This window comes from Columba livia, chromosome 7 (genome assembly GCF_036013475.1).
Source record: "Columba livia isolate bColLiv1 breed racing homer chromosome 7, bColLiv1.pat.W.v2, whole genome shotgun sequence".
NCBI lineage: Eukaryota > Metazoa > Chordata > Aves > Columbiformes > Columbidae > Columba > Columba livia.
The window spans coordinates 28,902,188-28,923,322 of NC_088608.1; the positions used below are offsets into that span (position 1 = coordinate 28,902,188).

General features: G+C 36.9%; 1 long non-coding RNA gene across 2 annotated transcripts in view; it reads left to right on the forward strand.

The window, feature by feature from the left end:
* Positions 1 to 21,135, forward strand: part of LOC110358258 (uncharacterized) — a 366,704-nt gene that overhangs the window by 60,191 nt on the left and 285,378 nt on the right. The window contains exons 1-2 of one of the 2 annotated variants that reach the window (XR_010473718.1): positions 9,956 to 10,569; positions 10,714 to 10,758. This is a non-coding gene — a long non-coding RNA (uncharacterized LOC110358258). Of the gene's footprint in view, positions 1 to 9,955; positions 10,570 to 10,713; positions 10,759 to 21,135 lie in introns of those variants that run through there. The other variant, XR_010473717.1, reaches the window with a different exon arrangement.

The window sequence follows — 21,135 nt, forward strand, 5'->3', positions numbered from 1 at the left end:
AAAAGAGCGACCTCCACCTTCCAGAAATGGATTAACATGCAGTGATGAAAAGCCTCCTCTCCCTGGAATTTGACTAGCTCCAAGTTCCATTTTCTGTGTGCGCCTCTGTCCTGTCGCCCGTGCTGTGCAAAAAGCAATAACAAGCTTTGACATTATCTCCACCACTTATGTTTCTCTAAAATTACATTCTGCTTCTGGGTGGTTTTTCCCAGACTTTATCAATTAGGGTGTTCTTTTAATTTTTCGTTTTTCCTTCCCTTCTGTCCTGTTCGATTCCAGTCTTTGCTGATCGTTTCCTAATAAAATACTTCGGTTAAATTATTAGTGAGAGTGCTGCAGACCTCACCCAGAGTGTATAGTACCTGCTAGATGATAGTGTGCCTAGGGATTAGGGATTGTGTGTGCATTCAGTTAGGAATCTTTGGCTGTGTATATGTGTGTGTGTGTATATCTATATATAAAATATATGTACATATTTATATATTTATATAATTTGATTTCTTTTTTTTTTTTTTAATGCAGAAAGGGTTGACCAGAAGGTTGCATTTTTACGTATATCAATTTTTTCTTCCTCAGAAATCACCAAGCAATTAGACCAAGAATTTAGGACAAGTGAAATATTATTTCACTTACCTGAGGGTAGAAACATCTTTTCTTGTTTTCTTTAGATGCAACATAGATAAAATAAGAACATTTCTGATTCTGAAAAGTAAGGATCTCCGTGGTGTTGGGAAAGGTGCTTTGGAAGGAGTATTTGATTTCTTTCCAAATAATTCATTTTTTTGGTAGAAATTAAAGGGAAATGGTCTCTATTTGCATAGAGAAAAGACCCTGGAAAGATCTTAACTGCAAAATTGCCAGCTTAGAGTTATAGTAATTAGTGCTTCCCACATTCATGATATCCTGTTGTGGCCATTTGACAAATGCCGCTGATTTGGAATCCTCAAGAAGAAATGTTGCTTTAGATTTTTAAAGCAGGAGTTTAGCAGTTATCTCATCCCATGTTTATTGGGAATCCATATATAATCTCGACACAATGTATATAAAACATGCAAGGCACCATTTTTACCATTTACCATTTTGTTCATTCCAAGGATTGTAAGCACTCTATAGTGCAAATAGGATTGGCTGCTTAATCATTGACAGGTCAGGGACACCCAGGAACAGTAATTAATGATTCATCAATGTTGGAAAAGTAGGCACGCTTGCAAATGATAATTTCTGGGCAGTATCTATGGGGGCACAACAGTTAAAAATGGAAGTAAATTTCTGTTTTCCGGTTGCTCCTGCTTGCTCTTGCTGTATCTCCCTCCCTTGCGAGCAGCAGCCGCAGTGCATCTAATGTGTGATTTCCTTCATGCTGCTGCGGTGAAGCAGAGAGGGACAGCCGAGTTACAAACTTTTGAAAAATATCATTGAATTTCAGATGCAAGGACTGACTGAGAAACTTTTTATATGTTGCCGTATTGTGTATGTTGCTGGAAATCAGAACAAGGTAATACTTCAGTTATGAACAAAACCCACCCAAACTGTTGTGCCCCACTGAACAAAGGCCCCACCAGAGTATGGTGACATGAAGAGAGAGCAGAAGACAAGACTTAGATCCCAGCAGGGCTTTTGCATATTTAAGGTCTGTGTATTGGTAGTTCATAGATAGAATATTTCATTTATGCTCAAATAAACATATTTAGGATACCTGAATTTTTTTCATCAGAAAGACAGAAGTCAAATGCTCGGAATTTGACTCTGTTGGCAGAGTCAGGGTTTCTTCTCCCTGAATTTCCTTGAATTTAGAAGATCTATTTTCTTACCCTCGACTACTTTTTTCTTTTTTCCTCAAAGAGCCCTACTCAAGCAAACTATCCTTTTATCTAATTCATGACCAACTAACTCAAGATGTCTTTTGAAGTTTATTTGTGGGTGAACTTTTATGGACACTGGCTGCATAAATGAACACCGAAAATCATTCCTTTGAAGGCAGTGTTAAGCATTACTTATGAAACAACAGCATCTGTTATAAATTAATAGAATAGAGTCCCAAATATAAGCAAAGCAGTTTTGATTATTTTGTTAAAGTGTCTATTAGTAGAAATTGATTTGAGGTACTCAACTCTTATTATCTTGCTTGCTGCAAAGTATATTATTCTGGCTTTAATTGTCTCACCATGTTTGTTATTGACATAGTCATGCCTAGACTTGGTCAATAATTACAGCTGATTATAATCACTAAAAATAATTATACATTGTTAATTCATCTAGTGTATAAATCATCAAACAGACTCTTGGTAGAATTTGGGTAGAAAATGGATGTCAAAATAAGATGAAAGAAGCAAGGTTCTATAAGTGACCATAACAATAAACACTGTGTATTACATCACTGAAATGTTTTTTAAGGAATGTGCTCAATGTTAGATTATTTGGCTCATAATAATAATAGTAGTAGTAATAATAATAACGTGGCTGCTGTTTTATATGTGATGTGCAAGTAAATAAATGTGTAAAATCTAAAAGAACTTGCTTTTTTGCCTTAATAGAGAAATGTGCTCCATAACTTTCCCTGAAGTGATACCTGCAACAGCAGCCATTGCCTTATTCTCAGGCAAGGAAGGTATTAGTATGTAGAGAGTAAAAACCTCATAATAAGAAATGTTTTATTAATTCTAGTTATAAAAGTATGTTAGGCTTGTCTCTCAATTTCTGGTGGATAAAACCCTGTAAACATATACGGTCTCCCTAATAGTTCTATAGTGAATGTCAGAGTTGTTTAGCAAGGCTATAGGTCTACAGCTATTTTATTTCAGTCTCATTTGACCATTGCAGTGTATTCAGCTGACCTAATTTTAGGTATTTGGAGTGTAAACATATGCGTGTGGGCAAGTTGCTTAGACCCTGCTTATGCGAATGCAGAGAAATATGCTTCTGGAATACTGTGCACTTCGTACTGGTGCTGTTGCCTAGAAAAAGGCATCAAATCACGTTTTGCAAGACATTATTTAGTGCTGCAAGAGAGGGCATTTAGCAGATGGTGTTACAGACATTTACATATTTAACATTAAAATGGTTTAACTCCACTTTCTATGTGAACAGATAATAGGAACCCTAGTAACCCTAGTAACCCTGGGTTTATTCTCTACCTCTGAAAAAGCACTTGCTCTAATTAAGCTATGTAGATAGTATGAGAGAAGATCTAGAAAAACAAACCGAGAAAAACGAATAATGAATCAGTTTGTTCAGAGAGGTTGTAGAGTCTCCAAACTTGGAGATATTCAAAAGCCGTCTAGACATGGTCCTGAGAAACTGGTTTTAGGTGGCCCTGCTATCTCAGGTGGACCTGACAAGATGACCTCCTGAAGTCCCTTCTAACCTCAACCATTCGATGATTTTGTGAAATTGTAATTAAAATGCTTTTAATGTTACGTGTTTGAAAAATTTGCTGATAATTCAGGAAGTGTCTCTCACAAGTGAGGCTTATTCTACCTGTTCTTTTCATCATTCTCAATGCAAGAACTGAACAGCTTTTTCTGAGACTTACTAATTCATACTCAACTTCATACAAAACCCCACAGCAGCTCTATTCAATGAACAGATGACTCTTCTAAGAAATTATTATTAACTAGGTAGAGATACTTACACATCAGTATTAAGCCTGTAAATATCAAAGATATTTAAGCCAACAAATTACTTTGAAAATTACATGTGTGAGGTTTCAGGTGCATTTTGGTTTTGTACTAGATTGTATTTGTAACTTTCCTCCTTCCCTCTCCCTGCCTGGTTTTGCTAAATACAGAAGGGGTGAAGAAAGAATAAGAGTTTTAAAAGAGTTTTCCAGGGAAATCAAGGCTATGTCATGCGTTACATTATGATGCGTAACCTCCAGTGCTCTTTATAAAAGCAATGTTCAGTCTGAGATAAAGATATTTATGCTTTTATATAGAGGCACTGAATCTTGGAGTGTAAGAATCGGAGCACGAAGAAAATTTGTTCTGGTGCTTTCATTTCCAGTTTGGGTTAATTCTTAAAGAATAAACTGTTCTTTATGATTTGAGCAGTCAGTTTGATCTGAGTTTCTGGAAAGAAATGATAGTTCGCTTCTGCTTCCCCTCTTCTCTAATGTTTAATCATAGTGAGGGTTATGTTCACATAAGTCTGGTTCTTCTTTGCTCAAAAGCTGACCTCTAAAACTCTAACTAGTTGCTGCAATTAGCAGAACAATATCACTGGAATGAGAAGGGTCTCAAAGAAATGACAACATTAATTTAAATGACAATTTTATTTTATTGTGCTTTCCATAGCCATCTCTATATATCCAAGCTGCAGATGCTCAGTGCAGCTCTTCAGGAGCTCACCATGTGCTCAGGTCACTGTGTGTGATTCCTGTCCCATAGTTATTTCATTAATCATCTTGTTCTTCATCTCCTACTGTGTTGAGCGTTGGATGTGGTTCCTTGGTTTATTTTATTATTTCATATGGCACTATTAATCACAGAATTGCAAAGATAAAATAAACAGCAAGTTGAACTTAAAAGCCAAACTGTGCCAGGTGTTGACGACCATTTTCAAGTTATCACAAGTACGTACAGAATGCTGATTTCAAGCTATGCACTACACATTTATGCCTAGGAAAAGTAGATTCTAGCATTCCCCGGGTTATTTTAGGCATATTAGTAAATGGAATGATTTATTATGCCCCAACAGACTTCTTTTATTTATTTTTTTTTTTTTTAATCCCAGTGTTTCAGCAAACACTTAGGTCAGACTTCGCTTTAAACTTGTTTGTATTAGGTAGATACATTATGATGTTATTACTTCCCTTTCCTGAATATAATTATTTTCCATAAATGAATCTTGTCTTGAAAGACAAAATGAATTGGGTAATATAGCTTGGGGAGAGAGCCTACTTAGGCTTTCCATGTACCCATTACTAAAGATATGATATTCATTTAAAAAGAAAAAAAAATCTTCATACCCTGAGGAAGCTCAGGAATCAGATTAAGAGATAATGGATCATTATCGGGACTATATAAACAGCATTTGTATTGATTAATCCATGTTACAAGTCTTTAAAAGAGCTAATAATTTTAGTGCCAAATAAAGAAGAGATTGCAGTTTCCAGTGAGGAGATGGCTGTAATTGCCGTTTGGGTAGTGGGTAGGAGACGATCATTAGACATCATCCATTATTATGATCTGCTGACCGCAAGGGCCATTATTCTGCAGCCAAATGCTAAATAGCAGAGCACGTGCTGCTCTCTGACACCCACTCCATGTGCTGGAATAACAATAAAACACAGGATTACCCTTGGGTGTGCGTTTCGGTATGAACCTACCTACTTTTGAGCCTTCTCCTCGTCTCCTGACCACCTCTAATCATGCCACACATAAACTAGGCATGGATAGTATTTCAGAATGTTCTGTTTGTGATGTGACTGGACATGCAACCACATAGAAAAAATTACTATTTAGTAATAATTTAATACTGCTTTCCAAAATCGAAATGCATAGACACAAACTGAAAATCTGTTCTGCTTGGCAGATCTGACTTCTGAAGACACTTGTGAGGAGACATGGCAACTTTGGTTCTAAAATGCTGTTCTTCCTTCTGTAAGGCAGAGTTTGCTTTTGCATCTTTGTACCTTCATGTTCTCATCAGACACAAATTATTATGGGTCTCTCTTACCATGAACAGAGGAACTCAGTTAGAATTATTACTCCTCTGTGTTTGAGACCAATATAAGACCTTCCACTATAACCAGGAGCTACAACTCTCACTCGATTGACAGATAATCTCTATCTTATTTGTAATTGAGGGAAGAGAACTAGAATCTGGAAAAAGTTCATTTTTTAGTTAAGTTCCAAGTAGACAGGTCAAATCCTTTTAATTTCATTAATCTTCATAACACCATTTGTAGAAGAGTAAAATCTAAAGAGCATATATCTGCTAGAGCTGTTAACATTTAAACTTTAATAATATTCAAGGTATTGTCTCAAATCTTCATTCTACAATGAATATGTGAAGCTGAATGCAGTTTGAAGGGTGCAGTGTGTTTGTCACCCAGTCTGCCATTTGTCACTGAATTCCTAACAGTAAATGGTGGGATTAGTGCAATTATTGGCAATTTACAGTTCTTAAGCTAAAAGCATTCTTAAGTGGATCAAGCCAGTTCAGAGGTGATGGCTTCTTAAGGCATCGAAAAAGCTACTTGTTTAATCTTTATTCTTCCTTGTAGTGTTGTTTCCTGGTTTACTAGAGAACACTTTAAGTGCCCCATAACTTTGAATTCAATTATTTTAAAACGTTTTTTACAAGTTTTCATAAGGATTCCATTACAGTTCAGCATTAATGAGGACTCATAATAAGCTGTTACCTGTAAAACACTTTAATCTGAGACTTGCTTCTGTGTAGTGCATCTTGATTGTAAAATTTTTGCCTACACTGGCTATCATATGTCAGCCTACAGCATGCATTATGCTACTTGTCTAAAAGCAGAATTGGAATGCTTAAGATTTTAGGAGATTATTCTGTAGTTCAATGAGCTGTTCTGGAAGCTAAAAGCAGTTATCTAGATTATGTTGATCAGAATAATTATAATTAAGATATGCTTATACAGTTGCTAATAACAAAATGGCCACATAGAAGTGGTTAAAATTTCGGTTTCACTAAAAGATACAGCAAATTATTGTCCTTTTTACCCAACCTGTCCTGACCTTCCTTTGCAGTTGAAGAATTAGATATTTTGAGAGAGTAAGAAAGCTAGTTTGGGGTTTTAACTGGAAGATAACCTTTTTAAAACATATATCATATTTTTGAAGCAAGGACTTTTTTTTTAATGGTGTCTGTTTACACTAAACTGCAAATTGCAAACATTTTGGTGGTGGTTGTTCCCAGAGATACTTGTAAAAGGTATGTTTTAAAAAATGATACCACAAGAAAACGCACTATGATACCAGTGACTAATGGTATTAAAATAACAACAGAGCTAAGTATTTAGCAGTGGAACTTAGATATGGATGTGAGTTAATAGGTGATGTCACTGAGAGGGAATTTTCCCTATACTTTATTTGCAGACCTACTTTTAAAAGCTTCATTGCCCTGGGGTTTCCATCACTCTCCCCTTCCTTCCCCTAGATTATTGCATGAGTGAGACCACCGATATTTTTTTCACAGCATTCTCTCTGAATTTCTTTGTGTTGGATTTTTCTCATTACTACTGGATTTGGCTGCTTTAAATACTTTGACCTCCTTGCTGTCTTACAGTCTCCAAGGACTGCTGTTGAAAAGTTACACTACCATTATAACCCCTGAATTATTGCTCAGTTGAGCTCTGTGTTCAGTAGTTCTTTTAATTTTTCATTATGAGTAAAAATGTTGATCACCTTTGTTACTGTGCTCTGAACTTAAACATTTTATTTATTTATTTCTGAAATGGTAATCCCAGAACTGAATAATATTTTAATGCATACTTCCACCAAACTAGATGAAGAATTAATTAGTAAAGCAGCTTGAAATCACTTCAGTTGCAGCAGCATTGGTCTGAGCATTCTCAGCATTCACTGAGGCCAAAGCTCAGACCCTGGCTGTCTTGAATTTGGCTGCATCGAGCCAGTGTCCATGAAGAAAAAGAAGGTTGAGGCACACAAAAAAGGCTTGACTTGGAGTATTTATGATTTAACATATATTTTTTGTCTTCTAGCATTTGAGTAATTTCATATGTCTAAAATTCAGACTGACAACTAATACAGAAGCAGAAGGAATGTTTTAAGATGCAGATCTCTGGACAGTAGTGGTCTGTTGCGTTTTTTCTTCTAGATGAACCATCAACTAAAATGAATGGCATTCCTTTTCCATCAGTAAAAGACTTACCACAAAAGCAAGTTGGGTTCTGACTTCAGTGTTCCTCTGACTTAAATATGACAAATGCTTCTTTTGAAAACTGTCAGCTATGTGCCACATCTTCCAGCTGCAAAGGGGAAAAAGAAAGAATGCCACTCGTTTTTGTTATGCTCTTCTGGCTAAAATGAATGTCAGATAGTCATAAGGCTGAAAGAAACAAGTTAGTGAGGTTTGTACCCAGTCAAGTGCAGCTCTTCTTTCATCTGAATAAATGAATCACTCACATATGCACAGTCAGGTTTGTATTTTCTCTGACATGCAGGTTTTAATCAACAGATTGACATTGTCTACACAAAATTGCCTATAATCAGGGCTGTCCTAAACTGGGGAAAGCTATGTCAGCATGCCACAGCTCCAGGAATTTGTATATTTGTGGGATTCTGCTAGTAGTTTTAGTGATGAGCCTCCTTTTCTACTGTCTCTCATGCGGGTGTGATCCATAGTAGCATCTCTATCTTGCTGTATAGGCTCTGGCTAGATGGTTACAACTAGTCTACCTATGTGGTGGTTTATAGTTTGCCGAACAGGTCTTGCTAGTTTGCCACCAGTACATACCTGTATTAAGGGTATTGTTACATTAATGGGGGGGCGGGGGAGGCGTGTTTGTGTGTGTGTGTTTGTTTTTTTTTTCTGGTTTTGTTTATTTGTTTGTTTTTTCCTGTTAGCATGTAAATTCCTGTTGAGTTGTTAATATAAAGTCGACATAGACGACTATGCCTCAATGCCCAGAGGAAATAAAGCATTCAGAAATGTGCACCTTCTTTTTCTTGTTAAATTCTCTGGTAGGACAGAAGCATTGTCTTTTGAGGTGGTATTCTTTGTTTCTTTCTTGTACTACATCTGCACAAAGTTTCTGTGTTAATGAACATAACCCAATGGGTTCCCATTTGGAAACATCCTATAGTCCCCAAGTGAACTTGACCTTGAGCTGACTTTGATGTAATTGTTAGAAGGGAGCTAGAGCTTGACACATTGATTTACTTACCTGTATACATATTCTACGTTGTGTTGTTTAAACTAGCACATTGCGCTGTTTACAACACTTCGCTAATATATTTGAAAAAGTAATTGGATGGTTCTAACTATGTAAAATTACTTATACAAGTGTGACAATGCGGTACACTGCTGCTAAGCAGGTTTTAATCAACTCAACATTGGGTTCATTTCTTACTAATCTCAGATGTCTGTGCTTCATTTTTATATGATAGGAAGGAAATTTCCATAAATATTCAAGACATACTAAGTAAAAGTAATTATTTAGGGCTTAGCTAGGAGAGTAAGCAGTAGAATGAAAAGCCAAATGATCTGAAATAGATTTTTTTTTTTTTTAAAGTAATTCTTCAAGTATAAGCTAGATTTACAAGAAAACTGTGGATCATCAACATTCATATGAAAGTAATACAGTAGACTTGTTTACTTCGAGTATATTCATGCTCCAGGAGTCACCTTGTACAAAAAAGATGAGCTTTAATTACAATAAAACATCTGTTCCTCTTATAAAATGGAAGTTAGCTTCTAACAAACTGTGTTTTTTCTTTTGCATTCTTTTGAAGTGCTTACATTTTCAAAAGTAAGTGTTTTCAGAAACTTCTTTTTATTAGCATGATCCATCCCCTCTGTGGGGTTTAGCTGAGGTTGGTGTGTGACAGGACATGGCTGCAGGAAGGCTGGCAGCCCCGGGCTGGGCACCCTGACTCCGCTGCTTTGGGTTGGCCTGGCCGTGGTTCTTCTCAGTTTCCTGAGGGGCACAAACACAAGCCTGATGAGGAGCAGCCAGGGGACCTGGGAGGTTCAGTCTGGAGAAAAGGAGGCTGAGGGGAGACCTTATCGCTGTCTGCAACTACCTGAAAGGAGGTTGTAGCATGGAGGGTGTTGGTCTCTTCTTCCAAGTAGCAAATGACAGGACAAGAGGAAATGGCCTCAAGTTGTGCCAGGGGAGGTTTAGGTTGGATATTAGGAAAAAATTAATCACAGAAATTGTTGTCAGGCATTGGAACAGGCTGCCCAGGGCAGTGGTGGAGTCACCATCCCTGGAGGGGTTTAAAAGACGTATAGATGGGGCTCTTATGGACATGGTTTAGTGCTAGAGTTAGGTTAATGGTTAGACTTGATCTTGAGGGTCTTTTCCAACCAAAATGACTCTCTGGTTCTATATTCTCTGTTTTCCACAGGAACAGATTTTGCTGTATGGCATGTTTTTAAACCAGGCCCCCCACTGAGGGGCCAGCTGTGGGTTCACCACAGCCCTGCTTCCGCCTCGCCTTCCCCTCGCACTGTGGGGTGTCAGGCCCAGGGCAAGGCTGGGTTGGGCTGTCCCTCACCCATCTCCCCAGCTGCCTGCTGCACAGGACCTTGTTTCAGCACAGCCCGGGGCTCTCTGTCCCCAGCCATGCTGTAGGGTGCTGGTCTCCAGCCCCTCTGATTCTGACCCCAGGAGCAGAAGGGATTGTAGCTCTGGGCCACCTTCAGCCGCCATTATGCTGCAGGGAGCCTACTTCCTCGCTTAGGCACCGTGGGGCAGGCCCTGCCCGGCCGCCATGTCCTGGATCCCGCTCCCCGCTCAGCCCTGACAGGACTTGCCTTGCTGCTGCACCTTCCTATTTCTTCTTCTTAAAATAACATCTTAAGTTCTCCTCAAAGTTAAAACAAAAACTGTTGGAAAGGAACTTACAAACAAAAGTAAGTTCCTTGCTTTGTGGGCAGAAAGATTTTACATTGCTCTGATTAGTAATAGCAAAGCCATTTACAGTACTGGTTTGTTTTATCACAAGAATAAAGTTTAATTTAGCATGCTCATATTATTTTTTTTTTGTTTTGGCACAGCATTACGTGCCTGTCCCGAGCACCCCAAGGCTGATCTTCTCCAGGGTAAGTTCTGCGGAGTTTTTATCTTTTCTGGGGGTTCTGCCACCACTTTGAAGGTTTTGCTGCCTTTGCCTTTTGCTCTGTTCTTGTCTCGGGTATTTTTTTTTTTCGTCTGGCATCATGGTAATTAAAGACAAGCAAGTCAAGACTTAGCTTGGGTGAGAGAAGATGACAGCAGAAGAACAAGGCTCAGGCTTGTTTCTCTGTTCTCATCTATCAAAGAAGCGACTGCCATATGTTTTCTACTCTTGCTGCTTGTTATATTCATAAATGTGACATCAATTAATTACATGTTGTGTTATAAGAGTTTTTCCCTTTTTAAAGCTATTTTGATTTTTTTTGTATGTTACATTTGCAGTGTTACGTTTTGATTTTATAATTGCAGACTGGATATTTTTATGTTTTACATAAAGTCTGGGCTGAATATTTTTACCTGAAAAGTATAAAAGGAGACATGTCAGACATGACAAGTATATTAACTGTATTTGATCCTGGTAATGGAAGTTGAAGTTCCTCCATTGAAGTTAATGGCAATGTAATGATATATCCCAGCTGCAAGGATCCCTTTGGTCATATTTGCTATGGGAAATCCATTTGTTTGGTGGAACAAGGTTCTTTTTTTTCTGAACAATTTGAAAGTATTTATTAGATTAGTTATTACTTGTTAGTATGTAAACATTGGTATTTGGAGGATTGCTCATAGTGAGGCTACTTCATGACTAGAGAGACTGCTGTTTCTACAGGGTTACAGTTTGTCTAAGTGTTCCTGGTTTAGGTCTACAGTTGCTCCAATGTTGGTCTGGTTTATTGAGAAGTGATGGACGCTGTCAGGTTCAGCGCCAATCTTTTGCTGTGTACTTGGAGTGCTGGTCATGGAAAGGAGCTACAAAATGTTGAGTTTGGTTTGGTTGCTTCGAGAGTCTGGGTCAGCAAATGTGAGCCTGCTTTTGCGTATGTCTTGTTCCAGAACAGCTGCTTGTATGGAAATGTGACCTTTTGCTGGTAACTCTAAACTGGTGTTTGCATCTGTATCTGTGAAGATCGGCAGCCTTGGCTTAACAAAGCAATCCTTTGCTGTGTTGGATGTTGCTCTGCTTTGCAGTGACCTACTCCTCACAACTTAGTGGTTCTTAGTTAAGGCTTCCAGGTGAAAGCGTTTGCCATCTTTATTACTTTTCTTCCATAGTTAAACCCATTACCACTGAAATTTCACAAAATGGCACTTCTGTCCAGAGCTCTGCTCTGTACAAAGGAACAGCTTGTGTTTTTCCGTGCGTGCTGTTTTAACACTTGATCTTTCATTTCTGCTTTTACAGTATGGTCTGACCTCTCTTCTGTGGTATATTGTGTCTGTCCTTGTGGACTCCTTTCCTGTTACTTTGGTGATATTTCACTTTAATTTCTTCTCAGTCTGTATCTAGTCTACTGACTGTTTCTAGTGGAATTCAGGTTTCTTATCTTCAGGCAAAGCTCTATTCAAACTATAAATTTCATTTCTCTTAGTATTTTCTGTTAAGGGACTGCATTTTGAGATTTGCTTTCTGCTCTTACTTCCCATGGTTTTAATTTTTACCCTTTTGAAGAAATCATCTCAATGTTCAGACAAGCAAATCGCTAAGCATTTTCAGGCTTCATTTGAATCTATTGGAATTAAACCTCTTTATTTGACAAAACTAAATTAGAAAAGTAGATTCCCTTAAGTGTGGAATTTCCAAAGTATACAAAACCCAGTTTTGTTGATATATGGAAAAAAGCTACTGGCTGTTCAGAAAATCAATGCACTTTAAAAGTGACTCTGTAGTGATTCTGCTAGGCCTTCCTATTTCTTTTTTTCTTCCTGTGTTGTTGTGGTGTTTTTTTTTTTCCTTTTAATGCACAGGTTAGTTTGGTCAATTATGCTTTGTGTGTGAAAGTAATTAAAGCATACTGATTTCCTTAGGTTGCTTTTACTTAATTAGTTTTGGACATTAATATCAAAAAGCATAAATCAGTTACTTTTATCATTTGATTGTAGTTCAAAATTTAAGAAAACCTATGCAAAAGCGTTGTCTTCCGAAGCTGACTACTCTTAGCAGTTAATGAAATTACACTGTATGTATTATGAAATAACGTAATTATTGGAGAAGTTGTGACACTTTAATAAGAAGAAATCTAGTAAAGTTTAGGCTTTATTAGCACGTAACTACCAATGGAGGATATGAATTGGATATAAATATGCATGGAGAGGCCTGGGAGTGAGAAAGGGTCACCAGTATATGTGTACACAAGTACAGATGTTCTTTTCCCAACATTATGAATATATGTCATTATTTCTGAAAGAGGTAGTCTGTCAAACACTTAAAATAAAAAAAATAGTTCACTGGAATCTGGAATTAGGAATAGAAAGTGATATGCAGTTGCAAGGACGTCTGTTCTGGAATCTATATATTAATACATGCACACACATATACCTGTGGAGTCACTCTGTAGGGATATTGAATGGGAAAAATTTATTTTGGCAGTTGGCAAATACTGTTTCGCTGGCCTTTACTTTCAATCAAGGAAAAGCACAGATTTACATGTGGAGTGAAAAACCTATGCTGATAAGATGTGAACACTTGCTTGCTTTTAATTGTTTGTGTTTACGTGCCCCCCTCGAGCTTCCTTTGATGATCTCATTTTCTTCTTGAGTGAATCAATTCTCAGTGGTCTTGCCAGGTTCTTCTTTTTGTCTGCAGAGGCAAGTCATCTAGTTAGGGAACAAACATATTGATTTGGGATGAAATGACTACTTGTATCATGGAAGTACAATAAAAATCCTCAAATAATCTATAGCAGTTATCACACGGAGACATTTTTGAAGGTTATGATTCAGTAAATAACCAGCAATGGGAAAGAAATTTAGGAAAGACCTTATATTGGTCATTTCTATTAAAAACACACAACCAGTGAAATATACTGTTTTGTAGTACTTTTTGCTTTTCACTCAGTAAATTCTTAATTTCTACTTTCATTTGGAGGATGGGAAGGCTGCGGAAGACTTTTTGGAAAGCATTTCAGATGCTTAAATAATGGCTTAGGTTAATCTTCCGTATGACCAGGATGCTTTTTAGTGTAGTCTGTTATGCAAATCTGTCTAATGTGTTATACACATGCCGTTTAGCCAGGATGTTGAATTAAATTGAAACAGATATAATATTTCAGGACATGAATAGTATGAGTTCTATGTAGGATATGTGTTGATTTATCTGATATAGTGATAGCATGGATTAGAAAGCCTTTGAAATGAAACTTGTTTCTCTCAATTAAACATTTTACATTCAAATAGTAGATGTTACTTCTTTCAAATAATGGTATTTGAACTGATTTTTATCTGGTTTTAGTGTATCTGTGAAGGTGAGATCCTCCAGGATATACTGAATGCAAGAGAAAAACCTGTTTCTTCAATGCACAGTGTGTGATTACGTAAAGAGAAGCAATTAATAAAATAATCTTACTGCAGAACTTCATCTGTGATAGCGTGGCTTCAGAAGTTATTCAATTTCTTGGTCCTCAAAAAGGACACACTGGATGTTTACGTGTAAGCAGTGTTACTGGCCTCAAAAGAACAAAAGATTAAAAACTTTGATGTAGAAGAACGCTCATCAACCTGTGGGATTTAGGTCTTCCTAGAAGCTTCCTAAACCCTGACTTAACATCGCTTATGGAGTCTCTGGGGCTGAACTTGGATCCAGCTGAAGTCAGTGAGTTTCTACAAAGGGTAGCATGCCTCACCACTCTGAGTTGGTTTCCAGGAAAGTACTTAATTCTGTGACCTACCCAGTTCACCCCCTTTTCCAACCAAAGGCTGAGGAAGGCTTTGAGCTATCAGCCCATATCACTACAAACCAAAACAGTCACTTAGAACTGATTTTTTCCCCTTGATGTTTAGAACTTTGTGCGCCTAAGAGCAAATCTGAGACCTTCTAAAAAGATATTTCCTTTCCTCTAGATGTGTCATAATGAAAATAACCTGTTACTTTTAAAGAAAGGAGGTGTGAACTTAAACACTTGCTTTAAGGATTGCTTAGATTTATTTTAGATGGGTGTTCATCCCTAATACAGTACCTTTTTCGCCACTAAAGACTGAGATTTGCAGTAAGTGGAGTATAGCTCTTGGCTCATAGTGCCAGTTTGTTCACTTTTCATTGCATTTGAGAGATGCTGTACATGTAATCATTTTAAAAAATAGATTTGCTCAGAACTGATTGCTGGTTCTACTGTTAATCATCACGCTATTCTTTTTGTTCTTTTTAAAGCTTAAGTATTGTATTATAAGGCATCTTACTTTACAGGGAGCGATGTTAGGTAATGATGAACTATTTAAAACTATTCCAGAATCAACTGAATTAGGTATTGGATAACTCTGCACATCTTTCTACCAGGGCACAATGTTCCTGAGACCAGTAGACTCAAGGAGCATCAAAATGTAGATGCTGGAAAGCAGAGATGGTGAGGTTGTTTGTCCATTTCATGTATATACAATTATTAAATGACAAGAGAACACTAATTTTATAGATGAAAGAAGCTTTAGGGTAAGGAATATGAAGTTACGGCCTTGGAATCCTCATACATAAAAGATACTTTAGAGGTGAGGTATAAGAAAAGTTAATTGCAATGGTCAGAGTGAGCCTGTAAATAGGCAGTTACTAATTAGTTCCTGGGCATGAGCTTAGCTGCGATGTGTATTTGTGGATATGCTCTTCGTATACAGCAAATGTGATATGAAATATATTCACCTAAGAGGCTTAAATTAATTCATTTTGCCTCATATTTTATAATGCATGAGTACATACAAAGCTTGTTACTGTGGCTTAGCTTGTTAAGCTGCAGTAACATGGCCATATTTCTAATCCTTAGAGTGTCAATATCAAGATTTAATACTGTTTAACGATTATACTTTAAATTGATATCTCTTGTTAATTTGGATGAATTTTTGAGGTGTCCCTATGACAAATGTGGCAAATATGATAATATTTGTTTTACTGACCTCTAAACTAGCCGGAGCTGTTATACCTTCTACTTACTGTTCCCTAAATGCATCATTTACAAGCATTATTTTCATGGCCATGTAGTCTCTTATGAATCATATAAAGCTGTGTTTTACACAGGCGAGCATATTTTTGGGATATCAATGAGTATCATCTCTCCTGAGTACCTGCCTACATTTTTATAAAGGCTTTCTTTTCTATTGGGCACAGCTTTTTTATTAGGTTAGTAATATCTATATTTACAAAATCATTAATGTTTTTTAAGATGTAAATGTGTAGGACAAAGAGATTATGGCAAAATAATTAAATGCTTAAGTTAATTTTATCTTCTGAACTTTCTATCCTAAATTGTTTAGAAGAGACAGTATTTTGAAACTGCAGTAGTTGATAGTAATGGGTGGAAAATATATGTAATATGTATAGACAAGCGATAGAAAAAATAGCCAATACATTTGGAAGTGAGTGCTGCAAACCCTACGTAATACCTACAGTGGTGCAGAGATTTTTGGAGTACTTTTTAAACATTGTCATATGCTATTGTGTGGTAGTTTAGCTAGAATCCTACTGTTCTTTGTGAAAAATCTTGCAGTCTGATCTGGGTGAATTTATGGGGATTTCTCAGGTTTCCAGCTCTGGGGTATTGCAGTGCACAGGCCTGCATTATTGAATGCAGTGACATAACCTGTACAAAACTGTTACAAAGAGTCACCCGGAACATTTACACATGCGATGGTTTCATTGAAGAAGCTATGGAAATGCTCAGAGGTTTTCTTTATTTACCTAATACATGCATCCTACTAAGGTTTTAATCAGCTAATACTAAAATCTTGTACTGGAGCTAACAGTCTCATCAATATAGCCAATTTCTCCTAAATAAAGGGATTTAAGAATGATTTCCCGAAACTGTAGCAAAGTAACTTACCCTTCTCCCAATATTTGCAGTTATTCTGTTGCCATTTTTATATTTTTCTGCCTAGATCTGTCTCTGTGAAACTCCTCTTGAAAGACAAATGCTTTGAACAATTTAGGTAGTTTAACGCTCTAAAGAAAATATTTACAATGGAGTGTAAACCTTTTTTTTTTTTTTTTCCCCCCCTTTCTTTCAGAAGAACTAAGGAAAGTTTATTGTTGAAGCTGATCAAAGGGACAAGATTTTTCTAGCTCTTAAGCTGGCTGACACTTGCCAATGTTACAAGACAGGTTTTACTTTTGCAAGTCATAATGAACCCTATGGGCTTATTCTGAAAAGCAAATAGACAGAGCAAATGCATGCTGAAACCCCAACACTTGGACTTCAGAGCATTATCTGTAGTTAAACTTCTGAATGCTGCTGCTGGTCAAGGTGCAGTTCAGAATGAAGTCAGTGCAGTATGACTTAATGAGGCATGTGTTGAAGACAGGAATGTGTGGGAGCACCAGGCTGGAACAGTGACTGTCACAGGAATAAAAAGAAAGAAAAGGAGGGGGGAACCTGATTGTAAAATAGAACAGTGGCTTATAAACCTGTTTTTGGAACACAAAGTAGAAGCAAGGGCAAAGAGGAGGTATGGTTACTTTTTGATCTATACTTTCAAAGTTTGCAGTCTCATGGTGTGGATAGTGGTGGAAAGACCTGGTTACTAAGATGTCAGCATTTCAGTTAGGTGAGGCTGTTTGGGAAGAGATAAGACAGAGTCTACAATTATTTATTTATGTTCATGCATTAGAGGCAGTCAGACAGTTGCAGTCCTTCAAAATGCTGTGTGAAAAACTTTCTGGAAAAAAATAGCAGATGAGCATCAACTGAGACCACCTGGATAGTTGAGCATGTTCTTCAGGCAAAGTCTGCAGATGGAGAGGCTTTCAGAGCCCTTGGAAAATTGGTGAGAACTGAAGCTTCAGAATTACCGTCTTGTGCACAACAAGTCTTTACCATGACTGAAACCATGAAACATGAGTAATCTTAAGAGCTTGACTTTGAAATATTTGGAAAAGGGTCACTTAGATATCATGAAAAGTAGAAAAGAACACCATGAGAAAGACAGATGTCCACAGCCAACCATTTGCATTTTTAATGAGAAAAATATTGCCACCTTTTCTTCTGCCCATTTTTATAAAGACAGAAAATCGAGAAAACATTATAAAATGTCATAATTCCCTTAGTCCTCTCCTGCTAAACAAAAGGAAATGCTGGTCAGATTTAATTCATTCTAGTAGAAGAACCATTCCTAATGGAGCTGGAGGTGTGAATCTCCTTCGGCAATGCTGGAAATAAATTTCTTATAAAACATCAATAAAATATTTTCTTATATGCATTTTTCCTATAGAATTTGTGAAGCAGTAGGTTTACAACAGATTTATTTTACATAATCACAATAACATGCTTCTCTGCAAAAAATCATCACTGACACTTAGATTTTTTTTATTTTTTTTTTTTTTATTAATAGCTAAATCTTCAAATGTCATGAATTTGTCAAGAAGACTGAAGAGTACCTCTAAAACTGCTATAGTTTTTATGCCACCAGGGAAAAGATTTTTCTCAGTATTTATCTGATAAATGTATCTTTCAGGTCAAGAATCCATGAAGGATTTCCTTCATAAGCCAATGAGCACTTCAAAGGGGCTTTTTGTCTGTTGTGTCAAGAAGCACATCTGGAATAACGTTGCAGTTTTCAATAAGATGCATTGTATTGAGCTGCATGATTTTTGTGACAAACCTAGAGTCAGCCTGATCTTTTACAAGGGTAGCTTAAGCAATATTTTACTTTCTGCTCTGGCTGACCAACAGCCTCAGCTGCCCAGCTTCAAATCCAAAAGTGAAGCTCAAAGTTAAATTAGACAGACTTTTGCAGGAACAGTTTAAGATAATAAAGAAAATTAGCATGTTAAAAAGCAAGACCAAATCTCTACACAAAATTATTGTGTGCTTTTATCTTTAGTTTGAACATTTGTGCTCCTCTACTTTTTATTTAAACAAAAGGTGTAAAGTCTGAATTAAAATGTGCGATAGCTGTCCAATATATTAATGTGTTCTGCAAAATGCATCCTGCAAAAGTAACAACTCCGTAGGCTGCTTTGTAACCTCATGTCTGTAAGACGACCATGGCTGTTCTTGTAGCTGGGGCCATTCTTATTTCTGGAGTGACACCACAACCCAGTCTTGCAGTGATACCCTTGTATTGGCCAGGCACTGGGGAATATGGCTTTATTGATAAACTTCCATTTGTCTATGTATTCTAATAGTTCCAAACCAGTTGAAACAAACAAATGAGGCACTGTCTTCAAGATCTGTTGGACAAGATCTTCATTTTCATGGATGTATTTACTGTCCTTGGGTTTGATCTACCAAACGCTTAAAAAATAAAATCCCAACCACAAACCCACCAACATCAAAGCTAAGAGGCAGCTACACTATACTGATTCTCCAGTGTGTTTTTTATACCAACAGCAGCTCTTTTGGGAAATGTAACCACGGAAATTAGAAATTGCTATCCAAGCAGGAATTTAGGAATTATTTATTGAAATGGGTGCTGTCTTTGAGGAAAAGATAGGGAAAGGCAGAGGGAATAAGCAGTATGAATTCAGATTAATGACCAGAGCTTGAAATGCTGAACTGCTACCTAATGACTGAAAGTGGATGTCAATTGTATCAGTGTTAATGAACCAAAGAGAAAGTGAAACATACCAGAGTAAAAATAGTGTGTCATTTAAACAACCAAAAAAAAAAAGACAAAAAACCACAAAAAACCTACACACAAAACACCAAAACAAAAAAACCCTATTTTTAAAACCTTTTCTGCCTTCAGAATCCTTGCTATTCATAAAAGCACTTGATGGTTCTAATTGTTTAAAAACTCATCAAGGCTCCTTGTATCAATAGGAATGTTCTCTCTTCCTACATATGATTTAATGATTTAATCACTATGGTTTCTTACCATGAAACTTGCTAATAGGGATCCTACACAGATTACGTAAATTGTATTCACTCAAGTACTGTAAATGGTGGAGCACTTAATTCTATTTTTTTTTTCCAATTTAATTGAAATGGAACCATTTAAATAGAGCAATTATAGAGCTCTCTGGCAGCCCAGGAATAGTTAAGATTATCTTATTTTATTGCGATTGCTTTTAGGGACAGTCATGTAGACAGCCAGTTTGGAGTTATTTCTTATATTACGTCAATTATTAGTACCATGTAAAATACACGTATGCACGCATGAACCGCATTTCATACAAGTTCCATCCTGTGCCCTAACTTGTGGCTGATGTTTTCCATGAGCTGTTTTACTGGAGAGAGGCTTTCTGTGTGCTTTTAGTGCTGTGCCTGCTTGGAATAAGCAGATTTCACCCACCACCTTTCTTCCCTTTTCTCCTCAGGCTATTTATGATAAAGCCAAATGAGCATTCGGAACATGTGTGTGTATTGTTGCCTGTCACACAGGCTGTTTGGCATGAGGGGTTTCTCAGATCTACTTCTCCTGTTTATAGGCTATTTAAGGTGCCATGAAGTCAAATTTATTAAAGCTTTTGAGGCTGAGCTTGCTGTATTTTCTAACAGTTTTCTGTAAAGGAAGCACACAAGGCATTGTGGCTCTGTTTGCACAGTCTGTTAGTTTGTATGGGGCTTCCTAGTGATATAGCTTATTTATGGAGCTTAAAAACGTGTGATTACAAGCTATGGTTTATAAATACAGAAGGTTTTCCTCAGTAACATGCATGTTTAAATATACACCATTGTAATAATATGAGTCTAACTACAGTTACTGTATGTTTTATTGAGATTTCTATCAGCTGACTCCTCCTTTCTCTCTTGAACCTGTCTTACAGGTGTATCTATTTAGATTCTAAGGTTGGGCATTCAGGATAGCTCATAAAAGGAGTCAGGATTTGGATGGTATTCTGAAGTTCACAAAGTTAATTCATCCTAATTTTCAAAATAAATTAATTTTTTTATAAGAGGCAGTCTGATCCTCAGTTGCTGATCCTGCCAGTGGGCCTGGCAGGAGTTGGTATGGCCAACAGAGATTATCTTGCAATTTCACTTCCATTAACATTTTAAACTAATTTTTAAGATATGTCTCCATAGTACATCTCAACAAACAAAAGAATAGATGGTGGCAGCTTGTTTTAGGGAAAAGATTTCTAATGGTTCGGCTACTCCTCTCTAGCCTCTTTTTTTTCTTCGTTGACTGGCAATACATGAGTATTTGTTAAAGTGAGTTATATCTGGACATTTTAGTTTGAAATACAACTTTGACTGTGAATATCAGTGTATGCTAACTGCAAAAAAAGTTTTGCAAATTATTCTTCATAAAAAGATGAGAGTATCAACATGGCAGCTGAGGATTCTAATTTTAATTTTCTCAGGTTGGTTCAATGTTTTTTTTGGGTG